Source organism: Lissotriton vulgaris, chromosome 6, assembly GCF_964263255.1.
Source record: "Lissotriton vulgaris chromosome 6, aLisVul1.2, whole genome shotgun sequence".
Lineage (NCBI taxonomy): Eukaryota > Metazoa > Chordata > Amphibia > Caudata > Salamandridae > Lissotriton > Lissotriton vulgaris.
This window is the reverse complement of record NC_141694.1, coordinates 997717150-997730380: the sequence shown is the minus strand read 5'-3', so window position 1 is coordinate 997730380 and position 13231 is coordinate 997717150.

The window sequence follows — 13231 nt, the reverse complement described above, 5'->3', positions numbered from 1 at the left end:
TGAGTAGGCAGGGCCCCAACGGACGCCGGGTGCAGTGTGGGAACACAACTGTGGGCTCTGTACAATTCTATGGGAAGTCGGGGTTACACTTTTAAAGTTTAAGGACACTTATAGGAGGGCTTCGAGTGAACCCCTTGGAACTTAAGAGTTTGAAGAGCCACCCCACCTGTGGATACCGAAGTACCTACCCCAGAGGAGCTGGGTACATAGGTCTGAAGTGGCGTCGGAAACTGCTGTTCTCAATGGTGAGCTGCAAAGAAGTACTGCTGCCTTGAAGATGAAAAGAGTCCGGTGGAATCCAAGCCTGGATTCTAGAAAGAAGGAGCATGAAAGCAGAGGGGACAGAGTATGGGTCACTTCAGAGTGACCAGGGTTGCGGGAGACGAATGCCCACCGATGTCGGGTGCTTCAGGTGCGAAGAAGGGATGCTTGACTCTGCAGCCACAAGGATCAGGAGACATTGAGCATAACAAGGAGCTGGAGGTGAGCTGTCCCACGAAGGATGTCGAGTGCTGAGGGGTCGGTGTCCGGCGTGAGCACCAACAAGCCTTCGCAAAAGCACCCCACGCAGTAAAGTCGAAGCAGGTTACGGTGTGGACGAGCAAGGTCCAGCGGCCTCTCCAAGCAATGGAGAGTCAGGGCATGTCTGGAGCAACCGGAGAAGCCCAACAGAAATCAATATGACCCTCAGGAGGACCCACAGGCTGGATGACCAGGAGTCAAGAGGGGACCTCAAGCAAGATTGCAAAGTACCAGCCCACGGAGCACTCGGTGCGATGACACTAGAGTTCTTTGGTGCAAAAACTGCTCAGGGCCTGGACTATATGGAGTCCAATGCACAAGCTCAGGAATTGCCAACAAGCATATGCACTTGCAAATGGGCATGGAGCACAGGGGTTCAGGTTATGCAGCCCCCACAAGGGATATTGGTCTCAAACTCAGTGAGAGGGCAGATTGACCTCAGGGACCCTCGGAATCCCACCTCCTGTGTTGCTGAAACTTTGGAGTCTTCAGGAGCTTAGGAGAAGCAGACCAGTCAGTTGTGGTTAGGTGCCTGTGCATGCATGGAAGTGACTCCTTCACTCCAAGGGAGATTCTTCAGTTGTCTTAAGTGCACCACAGGTCCAACATGGAGCCTTTATGGAGCAAAGGCACAAACTAAGCTTCGGATGAAAAGGGGGATGAAGTCGAGACCAGTCGAGGTCCAGCGAAATCCAGAGTTTCCAGATGGTCAAAGGTTAGTGGTTTCTTCTAGTAGAATCTTGTCCAAGTAAAACCTGAAGTCGTACAGCCAGTTAAGCCCTTTTGCACCCAGGGGAAAGGATTGGACAGATTTGGGGGACCCTCCTAGGCAAGGGGCAGGACAGAAGGATGGTTACACCCATGTCCTTTGTCCAGTTTCATGCCAGAGCAGGAGCCAATGGCTCCCAGAACTGGTTTGAGCTGGACTATGCATAGGGACCCCAAATGTGCCCCAAGTGCAGACTTCCAGGCACTATCAGAGTGCACCCAGCCAGCCCCAATACACTAAACCTTGTCTTGGAGGTGGTCACACCTCCCTGTCACAGGATTCCTATTGTGCCGCCTTCCTCTGCTTGAGCTTGGCTCAGCAGCAGGAGGGCAGAAATGTGTCTCTGGTCAGCAGCATCCATTTTGTGCTGCCCGGGTCGAGAAGGCTGTGAACCCACGAAGCTCGCTTCAGAAGAGTGGAATCATACCTCCCAAACCAGTAGCTGGTGTGGATGTATGATTCCAAGGTGTTTGATACCAAACACAATATGTTTCTATGCAGTCGTTTTCGAGATAGCATTTACCGCGATGCACCTCTACCTATATGTTCAGCTGAGTAACAGACAACCCAGGAGAATGGTCTCCGAAACCTGCGGAGGATTTTTGCTCTTGCAGGGGCATCCTCTCACATAAAACACAGCACCCTGCCTTCAGGATTGTTAAGGCCTGGTTTAGGGGCAACTAATAAGTTTTAAGTGTGGTGACCAATAGATATAGTGAACCTATATCTATAGTAAGTGGTGCAAGCACAAGCTTACTCAGGCTGCTGTAGCAGATCTAGGGTTCCCTTTTTTATGGCCTCTCATGAGTGGCATAATACACACTTCAGCCCATGTGAGGCTTCTGGGGTACCTATGCCCTAGGTACATGTGTGCCATATACTATGGACTTATAATGGTACCCCAGTATCCAATCTGGAGTGTACCAAAGTTCATGTATGTCAAATTAAAGGAGAAAGCAGATAGACTGGGGTCCTGATTAGCAGGATCCCAGTCAGACTAGTCAAAAACAGTGAGACATCAAGGAAAAAGTGGGGTTAACCATAAGAAGCAGATCCTCCTTTCCTACAGTGTGCAGTTGGTGTAGAGAAGAGAAGAAGGAGTATTCCCTTTCTGTCATGTGTTGAACCCTACAGGTATCTACCAGACCCCAGCGGTCCCCCCAATCATAGAACCCTGTCGCTGTGTGGTGTAGTTGTGCCTTCGGGAGGGTGAGATCGGTCCAGCCCCACAACCCTCATCACCACCGTTTGCAGGTCTGTCATTTGTGCCGATAGTTTCTGCAGGAAAGCCAATTGGCCCAAAGTTCACTGGGTCCCTGTGCTTACAATGTACTGTCCCAGCTGGTCTTGTTAGGCAGTTCTCCAGTGCATTGCTAGATAATGGCATCTGCTGTCCCAGGGTGACCACCGGCAATATTCTGCTACTGCGTTCCGAGGTCTCCGACTCCGATCGCCCCGTCCCCTTAGTGAAGCCTGACCTCACTCTGGGCGAAGCCTCAACATCACTGATGATATCTGCCACTGCTTTCAGCGCTGCTTCTCTCTCCTTTTCAGTCTGAGAGGGACTTCATTTTTTTGCTCTCTCTCTCTGCGGGGCCTCCCCTTGGGTCGTTTTCCCTGCTCACCTTCTGATTGCCTCCGTGGCCGATCGCCATCTCCCTTCGAATTCCCGGTTCCGTACTCTTCCAACCAGTTCCAAGACATTTTGGGGTCATCGCAGAAATGTGATTGCCCATCAAGGATTATACGTCAGCGGGCGGGGAACATCAGTGAGTATTGAAGTCCTTCCTCCAGTAGAGCTTTCTTTATCTCCAGGTAGGACGCTCTCTGTCGTTTGATTTTGAGGGTGTAGTCCGGAAATATAGAGACCTTGCTGCTTTGCACCCTGTATGGCTCATCCAATATCACCTTCCGTAGGAGCAGGTCCCTGTCCTTCTAGTGTAGCAATCTGGCCAACACCGGGAGCGGGGGCTGACCCAGCACCGTAGGCCTTCCAGGGACTAGATGAGCTCTCTCCAGGGTGTAAAAGGTGGATAACCCCCATGGTGCGACAATTGCCTGAACCCAATGTTCTGGGTAACCCACCATGTCTTCGCCTTCTGTTTTCTCTGGCAGGCCTACTACACGTATTGCGGCCCTCCACGTCTTCCACTCTCCGTTCAAGTATGTCTACTCTGGTCTTGAGGTCTAGGATTTGGTGTGATGCCGCTGCTTGGGCCGGTGCCAGATTTGCTATTGTTGTTTCCGCAGTTTTTACTCATTCAGACCATTTGTTAGGTTCGGTGCGGTAAGTCCTCAATCCTACCGAAACCGTACTGATGTCCTGTTGCAGGGTGGCCTTAGTGTCTGCAATAGCCACTAGGATCTTTGTCAATTGCTGTTGCACTGGGTCTACCGGCTGCTGTAATTGAGCATCAGGCTGTTACGAATCCTGGGGGTCTCCTTCTGAGCAGGGGGGTGCCTACAGATTTTGTCTGGGGTTTACTCATGATATCACACTACTTCGCACCGATCAGTGGGGGCCAGCTGTCTCTGCAGGTCAGCACGTGTGTGGGGAGTGCCAAGTAGAGGTCTCCACTACAGGTATTGCCGGCATGTTCCTTCTGCCTTGCATGCTGTCCCAGGACTCATGTGGCTATCTGCCACAATACTCTCGTACCGCTTTTCTCTTCATGTCTAGGCGAGGCCCATGGCATCTGCTAGGAATGTCTCGCCAGCCTCTCTGTGGCTTCTCCCAGCTTTCCACTTCTCCGAGCTGCTCCTTCCTACTCTGCATATATGTTGCCTGTTGGGCCTATCAGGACATTTTCACCCTCACTCTTGGGGTCTCAGATCAGGGCCTTTGCTATAGTCCCCTAACTCTATTACCATGACAGGTCCTCTGCGCGGCAAGTCTGTACTGTGTATCAACGCTATTCCCGGCCTCTCCATGGCAGCAGGCTGGCGGCTGCCCAGTGGGTGTTCTGTATTGTGTCCCCTCTCTGAACGGTTACTCTTGCGTCTCTCCACTGCCCAGCAGTGGCTCCGCTTGCTGTAGGCGGCACCTTCGCCACACCTTTGCTTGCAACCACCCTCTCTGGGCTCAATCACACCTGCGAACCTCCTGCATTCACATGGACTGCCACTCTAGATCTGTACGCCTCACCTTCAGATCCACTGAGGTCTGCACCGGGTTCCACATCCACAACCAGCTTTCCTACCACTACCACATCGCTGGCAGCATAGCAGGCCAGTCGCCACCACTGCCTCCGGATTGAGTCTTAGGGCCTCAGCGGGTCTCCAGGCTCTTAGTTGCAGTCACTCAGTCTGCCCACACAGGCCTGCTGCATTCTGCGCTGGGGCGCCACTTCTGCCAGTTGCAAACCCCCCATCTCCCCTGCACTGACTTCAATGTTCCAGGTAAACTGCCCTGGGGCTCTCTGCCGCACTCACCCAGTCTGCTTGTTCAGGCCTGCTGCATTCCGCACTGAAGCACCGATCCCGCAGGTCACGATCCTCTCAGCTCCCCTGCACTGCCATCAGTATACTAGGGAGGTCACCTCTGAGCTCATAGCTGCTCAAACCCGGTCCGCCTGTTCAGGCCCGCTGCATTCTGCGCTAAGGCGCCGCTCCTGCCAGTCACGAGCCCCGCAGCTCCCCTGCACTGCCCTTGGTGCCCCAGGGAGGTTGTTGCTATCTTCACTGGACCTGCTTCCGCCACTGAGACCCTAGCTCGCCACCAGACCATTGTCTCCACTATTCAATCGGAGCCTTCTCTCGCTCCTACGCCCAGGTGTGGCTCTAGGCTCATGGCGGCCCTGGGCAGGGAGCGTAGGTAGGGGGTCCCGGAAGAGGGGGTCCGGGTGGGGCAGAGCCCCCCAGAGCTCAGGAAGGTGTTTTAATAAAACGTCCAGAAAAGGCGTTAGTACCTGTGGCTGCTCCTAGTAGGATTTTCGAATAAACAGATTTGTGTACTCAAATTCTCTTCATTTAGCTTGCAATGCAGCTGGCTAGCAGTGGGTTATGGGTAGGGAAAAAAAGAAGCCAATCAGGAACCAGGAGGAACGCAGATGCGGAGTCCAGTGAAGAGGGGGGGGTCAGGGTGTTTGGAAGTGAAACAGAGCTGGAGGCCGCCAAATCCCTGCCAGGGGCCGCCACACAAATATGTATCCATCCTCAGAGGATTATTATATTAAAGATATATATTGGGATGGCGGCCCCTGGGGTTTGGCGGCTCTGTGCAGGTGCACAGCTTGCACATGCCTAAGGCCAACCCTGCTGCGCCACTTCACACACTTACGACTGATCGCGGTCAGGCAATGGGTCGCTCTTCCCGGCCTACGCCCTGCAGGCCCCTGAGGCACACTCACGGCTCTCACTTGCCGCTTTCCTGCGAATCTGCCGCAGTTCCCCCCCCCCCCCCGGGCACTCAGGCGTTTTTCCAGTGCTGAGGGGGTCATCTGCCATTATACTGTGTGGCCCAGCCTCCAGGAGCTCCAGAATAATTAGCAGACTGGTGCGGAGCTCCGAGCTTACTCGTCCGCCATGTTACTTGCTCAGGCATGCCCGCTTAATCAATGTCTATCATGTCCTATATGAAAAAATCAGCAATCACATAGCATTATGTAACCCACACTGTTTTATTTTCCTTTTTACAGCATGCATTAAAATTTCGGTATGTTCCATTCACTATGTTTATAGAGCCATTGACAACAATGTACACCTAATATGGTGGACCGGATATTCCCCATTTTCTGACACATATTCATCTACAAAAATATAAACAAGACACTCTGTTGCAGCCCATTTTTGTTATAAAGACAGCACAAAATACAGCCCATCACATGTCATCCAAGAATAGCACTCCTATATCAGACATTGGATCTTAAACTTATTTGGATGGAGGTTGTTTTGTTAATAAATTTTTATTGCAGTTTCCAGAAATAAAGACATACATAAAAAAAAACATAATCATCTTGAAGGGTCCAAATGGCGAAGCAGGGTTACAGTAGTTCAATGAATAGGAAAATATCTGCAAAAGCAATGACCAGCACCAGAATCAGAGTAACTTAAAATCTGAAAAGCTAAGAAAAAACATAAGGAAAACATATGACAGAAGCAAAGGTCGGGTAAACAACATAAAATCAATCATATACTTCATAAATGGTACCTACACTACGTTGACGAACAGGTAATGCAGTCTTCTAAGCTTCATGAAGAGCGTACTCGGGGCAAAGTAAGTATCAGATGAGGTTCAATGGTAATTGTAGGAGGTCCTGTGGGTTTGAAGGTCTAGGGTTGAGCAATAAGATAAGGGAGGTTTGTGTACGCTGAAGTAATTGTCAAGGGAATTCCACATTTGTCTGTGAGGAGGCCACCAAGGGGTATTTAGGGGTGAGATGTTATCAGCACCTCTCAGATAGGTGATCCAATTTAGCCAATATTTAAAGGAAGCCTTACGGGTGTGTTTCCAATTGTTCAAGATTATCTTCACCGCAGCGGTGAGTAGAAGGTCAACTAAGGCTCTGTCGTTGTCCAAGAGTGAGTCGGCTCTAACGAAACCAAGAACTAAAGTAGATAGCTCTCTAGCGGGGGAGAAGGAGAAGAATTTTGTAAGGAATGCAAATACTTTATCCCAGAAAGTTGTAACGCAGACACAGCGTAATATTAGGTGTTTCCAGGTCTCCAACAGCTTCGTTACAGGGATGTTGCATGTCATCAGAAAACTGATGCATATTGCATACATTATATATTTGCTAATTTCATTTTAATATCATAAAAACATGTCAGTGTGGATATTCTCAATATTTTAATGTGTTTATGCTACATCCATCAAACCCAAAGTAAGGGTCAAAAGCATTACTATGATAATACAGCAGACAAGAACTATTAGTCACTGTAGAGATTTCACCTACTCTGTGTCTTTCCATAGTATGGTCATCAAATTAACTGGCCTTAATCCTGATAACGCGTTTGGCAGTCTGGGAAAAACTACCACGCCGGTGGCCCGCTACCGCACCACCAAACCTTTGTGCGCACCACCCGCCAGAGTACAAGTCTCCTCGTGTCTGGTGGGCTTTTTTTGGCAGTCCCTTCGCGGTACCTCTGAAGATGGACACCGCAATAAGCACACAAAAAACAGTTCCTGCACATCATGAACTGTAAAGTCCATGCTGTGCAGGAACTGGGGTGCTTACACACAGGGGGGCACATGTTATCCCCCCTGCATACATCCCCATGCACATGGGCAACAGAGGGCCCTGTTGGGCCACCTTTGTTTCAGGACTGCCAGTTTTTTCATGGAGAGAATACCTCCTTGACACCACTGGAAGTCCTGAAACTCCTAATATGCATGGCAGTGCCGCAGCAGTAACACCAGCATATTGCTGAGCACCTGACCGCAACGACATTCCCTGGCGGTTGCAGCGGCGCAATGGCAGTCCGGTTGCTCAAGTTGGCATTGGGCGGTCGGACCGCCGGTGCGGCGGTGGCTGGATAGCTAAACCTCACAAGTCTGGTGGTCCTTGAACTGACAGACTCGTAATTAGGCCCCAAGTGTACAGATAATTCATAATTCCTATACTTGAAGAACAAATAATGTATCAATTTGAATACTGTGCTAAACAAACCATCTTGTTCCTGCACCTTTGCATTCGGCTGTTTGAGAAGGCCACCAACAAGATCTGCTGAATTAAGTGGGTTATTGAGTTCCACCCTGTTTACTTTTGCTGGATTGACCTCCCCAGCCGATGCAAGCATGTTAGGTGCATACAGCACAGGAGATATATTGTAGTGTTGTTCTTTAGCGAGAGATCTCGAGATAATTTTCTTTGCGTGAGAATTACCTATACCATAAAATAACAAGCAGTTGTAACGCAATAGGTCTCACATTTATAAGATTTTGAGCTATTGCCATTGTAAATGACACTGCCTTTTTAGGTCTCGTCGTACGCAACGCACATGCATTGCATAGGAGGGGACCTAATGCCATCGGCAGAGCTTTTTCAGCAAAGAAGTGCACGCGTTGCATTGCTTGCAATGCAACGCGTGCACATCTTGGCGATTTCCTTTCGGGAGCGCGTGGCTCCATATGGTGGCGCCATATGGTTGCACGCTCCCGAAAGGAAATCGCCCATGCCCCCTCCCCCTGCTGCCACTTTCACTGCCGCACGGCTTTACTACCGAGCGGCCATTGCTTGTTTCATATATCTTAAGTAAAGCATTTCTGGTCCAGTGGTCCACTGGGTAATTAATCCAGCATGAGGAAGCAGGTGTACAGCAGTGTGACCACGCCAGCAGTAGATCGCTGTCTGCTGCCCTCAGCTGCAGAGTAGTGCAGTCCAGCGTCCTCTATGCCGAAAAGGGAGCTGCGATCTATCCAACTTTCCTCCACCTAAAGCGCTACAGTACTTCGTCAAAGAGAGTAAGCACTATAGAAATGCAAATACAATACGCATGGGTGTACAAAGGGCTATGGAGGCATCGGAGGAAAGAGACCATGGGTGTTGCCTGGAAAATGGGGGGGGGCAGGGGGCGGTGAAGCAAACTCACCTTTCCTCCTCGTAAGTCTCCGGCTCACTGGGTCTCTCCTTACTGTCGCCCACCTTATGCTTGGGTGCCTTGGGCGCACCTTCGTGGCTCTAGCTCGCAGGGGCTGTTGTAATGGCAAGGCGGTGCCTGGCAGGTCTCAGCCATCATGCACTCGCTGGAGTCCTCTTGCTAAAAAGAGAAGTGCTCTGGCCCAACAACGGATGTTGCTGTGTGGTTTCGCGCAAGGTTCCTTTTCCCCTTTGCCTCTGCACCTGATTGCATTGTATTTTGTTGCTGAGCTGCAACCATGGAAATAAAACAACCTCCGTCCAAGCAGCCTGCATCACATTTTTGGTTCCTTTCAGTTCCCTTTTGCTATACGTGGAAACTTTCCCCAACTCAAACTTAACGACATATAAATGGGACTTTCTGTCGAAAAAAACATATTCCTGTGCCCAGGATTCTGCAGGAGTGGAGCTGAGAAAAAACACATGTAAATGTTTCACGTCAGGTCAAAAGAAAGATCACCCAGACAGAGCAGCATCAATCCTGCCCAGCCCCCCAAAGGCTCAGATACTCACTCGCCATCACCCACCCAGGTTCCGCAGGAAGAAACGCAGATAACACGAAATTTCAGCACGGTCTCTTTCAAAAATGTCACTAAACAATATCGGAGTGTTCTTCTCGCCTTCCCGAGGCATCGTATGGTACAAATGAAACAAGCATTTGCAAAGCCCATTCATCTCGCCTTTCAGTGGCGTTGCTCGACTTCTGGCTTCGCCAATGATGTTCCACGTCAGCCAAAATAGGCTTGTACTCATCAATATAAAAAGTAAAAATATTTTTGGCCCTTCCAAAGCGCACTTTGCCGCAGTAGCCCCTGATACTGAAAAGAACTACTTTATGTGAGCTGGGTTGACCCATTGCCACATAGTGAGCGTAAGAAAAATGGGAAGAGCACACCAGGGGATGACGAATTCTGGTTGAGAGCCCTCACAAGTATTCTACATATAAGGTCTTGGCCAGCTTGGTACGCGGACCTCGGCGCTATATGATCTGTCTGGAATTACTTAATGTCAACACTCTTGAGACCTGAGACCAACATCTGCACAGAGCCGTTTGATAAGAAGTAATTGCTGGTGTAGGTTTCAGGACTACAGAAGGCTGCGTGTTCCATCTATGTGGATACGCAGCTGATAAAATCTCCCACACTCATATTGAAAGACGGAAGACATGAACGGGTGGAAACAGGATCAGGAACAATGGGGATTTGAGATAGATTTATGAAGTTTTGGCAGCGGCGAATATGAAAGAAGAAAGCCCCCGCATGCATCTGTGGGTGCCATTCGGTGCAGAGGGAAGAAGTAAAAGGGACTTACCAAGATCACACAGTATGTTAACAGGGAAACATGAGCGTGCATGGCTCCTTTTTTTTTTTTTTAAATTTTATTTAAAATTTTTTATGGCACATCATACAACAATTTATCATTTACATACACAGAGATCACGAGACACAGTATAACCCAAATAATTACTATGTTGAAAAAAAAAAATTATAAGTCATCAACACTTTCAGGTGGAAAACAAGCCTTATAAATTATTAACCAAGGGGTATCCTTACTCTCTCTTTCCACCGATATATAGGATTCCAAATTTTTAATCCCAATTTTCTAGTTCTTTTACCCTTCCTGGCGTATATAACTTTTTCAAGGTTAAATATCCCTAATAACAAAGCAATCCATTGTTGTATTGTAGGGGGGGTAGGATCCCGCCATGCTCTTGCAATTAATAGTCTGTACACTGCCATCGCTAGGAATATAAATTCAGTATTATCGTCCCTATAACCCCTAACCCCTAGCATGATAACCATTGGTGTTAAAGTCTCATTTACACCCAGAGTAAACCTCATAAAATCTTCAATCTTCTTTCGTAGATTCTCTAATTGGGGACACAGTGCGAAAATGTGAATACTATCTGCTACTGGAGCATTGCATCGAAAACAAGTTGTCCCTGTGGTCGCCCCCCACTGTGCAATGCGGTCCGGTGTATGGTAGAGTTGAAATACAGTTTTAAAATGCTGCGATTGAAGAGGAGCAGAACACAGCACAGAGCATCCTAACTCTAGTGAATCCAGAAAGAATTGACTCTGTACACCTAGTTTCCCTGCCCATTTCTCTCCAAATTTCTCAGTATCGTCTTTTTTTAGGCCTGCTAGACTGGCATAAAAGAATCGTATAGAACACACTCCCCCCTGAGCTAGAGATTCCATAAGGTTACTTTTCCGAAATCCGGATTCTCCCCCCTTTTTCTTACCCAAAAAGCTCCTGATTTGCAAATACTTAAAAAAACTATTTCTTGTAATGCCAAATTTACCCATCAGATCTGAAAATTGTAATATATTCCCATCCGTTCCCATCAGATCCCCTATACTTTTTACGCCTTGCATATCCCATTCCGCCATTATAGAATCTGAAAATATCAAGGGGGGTAGTGTTCTATTCCTGTACAATCTAGTATACCTATTGTATCTTCCTAGTCCGCATTTCTTTGCTACTGCTATCCAGATATTATATGCAGCTTTAACTGTTTTAAATCGTGTATGCTTATAGTAAAGAAAATCTGCGTGATTTAGGAAAGCATTTGCGGCATCTGCCCCCAGTACAATAGAATATACCGTTGTCGAGCAAGATCTAACATTCACCTCTCGGTTATCAGCCCCCAGCAAACCCTGGGTGTATTGTAGTACAGATGCCCAGTAATATAGCCTGAAGTCTGGGACCCCCCACCCTCCTCTAACCCTTGGTAGCGTCATGAACTTATAGGCCCTTCTCGTTTTCCCATAAGACCATATAAATTTATTAAGTATTGATTCTAGTTTACTAAACCAGATTGTTTAAAAAAAAAGAGGAATAGTGCGAAAAAAATAAAGGAATTTGGGAAGAATAATCATTTTAATTACATTTGTACGTCCTACTAGCGAAAGTTTAAGCTTATCAATTCTGGCCAAATCTGTACTTACATCTTTAATTAACGGAGAGATATTCCGTCCTACCACTGTGTCTAGATTAGGTGATATCTCGACTCCCAAATATGTTGCTGCGGGAACCACTCGAGCATCATTATATAAGACCACAGTGTTTTGGATGATTTGTGTCTTTGCGCTGTTTAGTTTATACCCGGATATTCTTCCAAATTTACTAGCCTCCCGCTCCACCTCCTCCACTGCTTTGGCTGGGTCTGGAGTGATTATAGCAACGTCATCTGCATATGCTAGAACGTTAACCTCCACTCCATTCGAGATGAGCGGTGGAATATTCGGGTTAGCTTTTAAATAACGCAAATATGGATCCATATATAATGCGAAAAGAAGGGGAGAACTAGGACAACCTTGCCTAGTACCTCTTTTAATTTGTACAGGTGCCGTTAAGTCTCGGTTAATTTTAATTCTCGCTGTAGGTGCCTTGTATAGAACCTGAATTGCCCTTATGAATTTATCGCCAAAACCATATACTTTCATTATTTCCCATAAGTATAACCAAGCCACCCTGTCAAAGGCCTTCTCGGCGTCGAGGAACATGGCTGCCAGCGGGCCGCCAATAACCTCCATAGCATCAAAGCAAGTGATTACTGTTCGAACATGTGTAGTGGTACCTTTTCCTGGAATGAATCCATGCTGCTCTGGTGCAACTAATTTTTCAATAATGGTAGACAGCCTTGTTGCCAAAATTTTAGAGTATAATTTCACATCCGCGTTCATAAGGGCAATTGGTCTATACGACCCTGGTGTTGTAGGAGGCTTGCCCTTTTTAAGAATGACAATGATCTCCGTGCCTCCCCATGAATCTGGAACTGAGACTTCTCTCTGTGCTTGTAGGAGAGTATCTAAAAGCTCCGCACTTATAGAGGAAAAAAATGTTTTATAAAATTCAATTGGAATGAGGTCTGGACCTGCGGCTTTAGAAGATGGGAGTTCCGAAAGTGCTAATGCAACTTCTTCTAATGTTATATCGGAATCTAGCTTAGTCTGATCTACTATTTCCAGCGTATCTAGCTGTATATTTCCCAAATAATCTCTTATTTCCCTATTTATTCCCTCGGATCCCATCCTGTTGTCACTGTCATATAAGTTCGTATAGTATTTCCAGAATTCATTCCTTATACCATTCGAATCTAATATCACATTTCCTAAGTTATCTACCATGCTTTTAATATCACCAGCATTAGCTTTCTGCCTCGTCCTAACAGCGAGGATATGCCCCACCTTCTCACTATATTCAAACACCTGTTCCTTCTTTGCGAGATAGTTTATGGCTGTTCTATTTGTAACCATTTCAGCAATGTCATTCTTTAACATCATTATTTCTAATATTTTTTGATCCAGTGGACTCCCGGCTATAATCAATCTATTAAGTTCTGCTTCTGCAGCCAAAA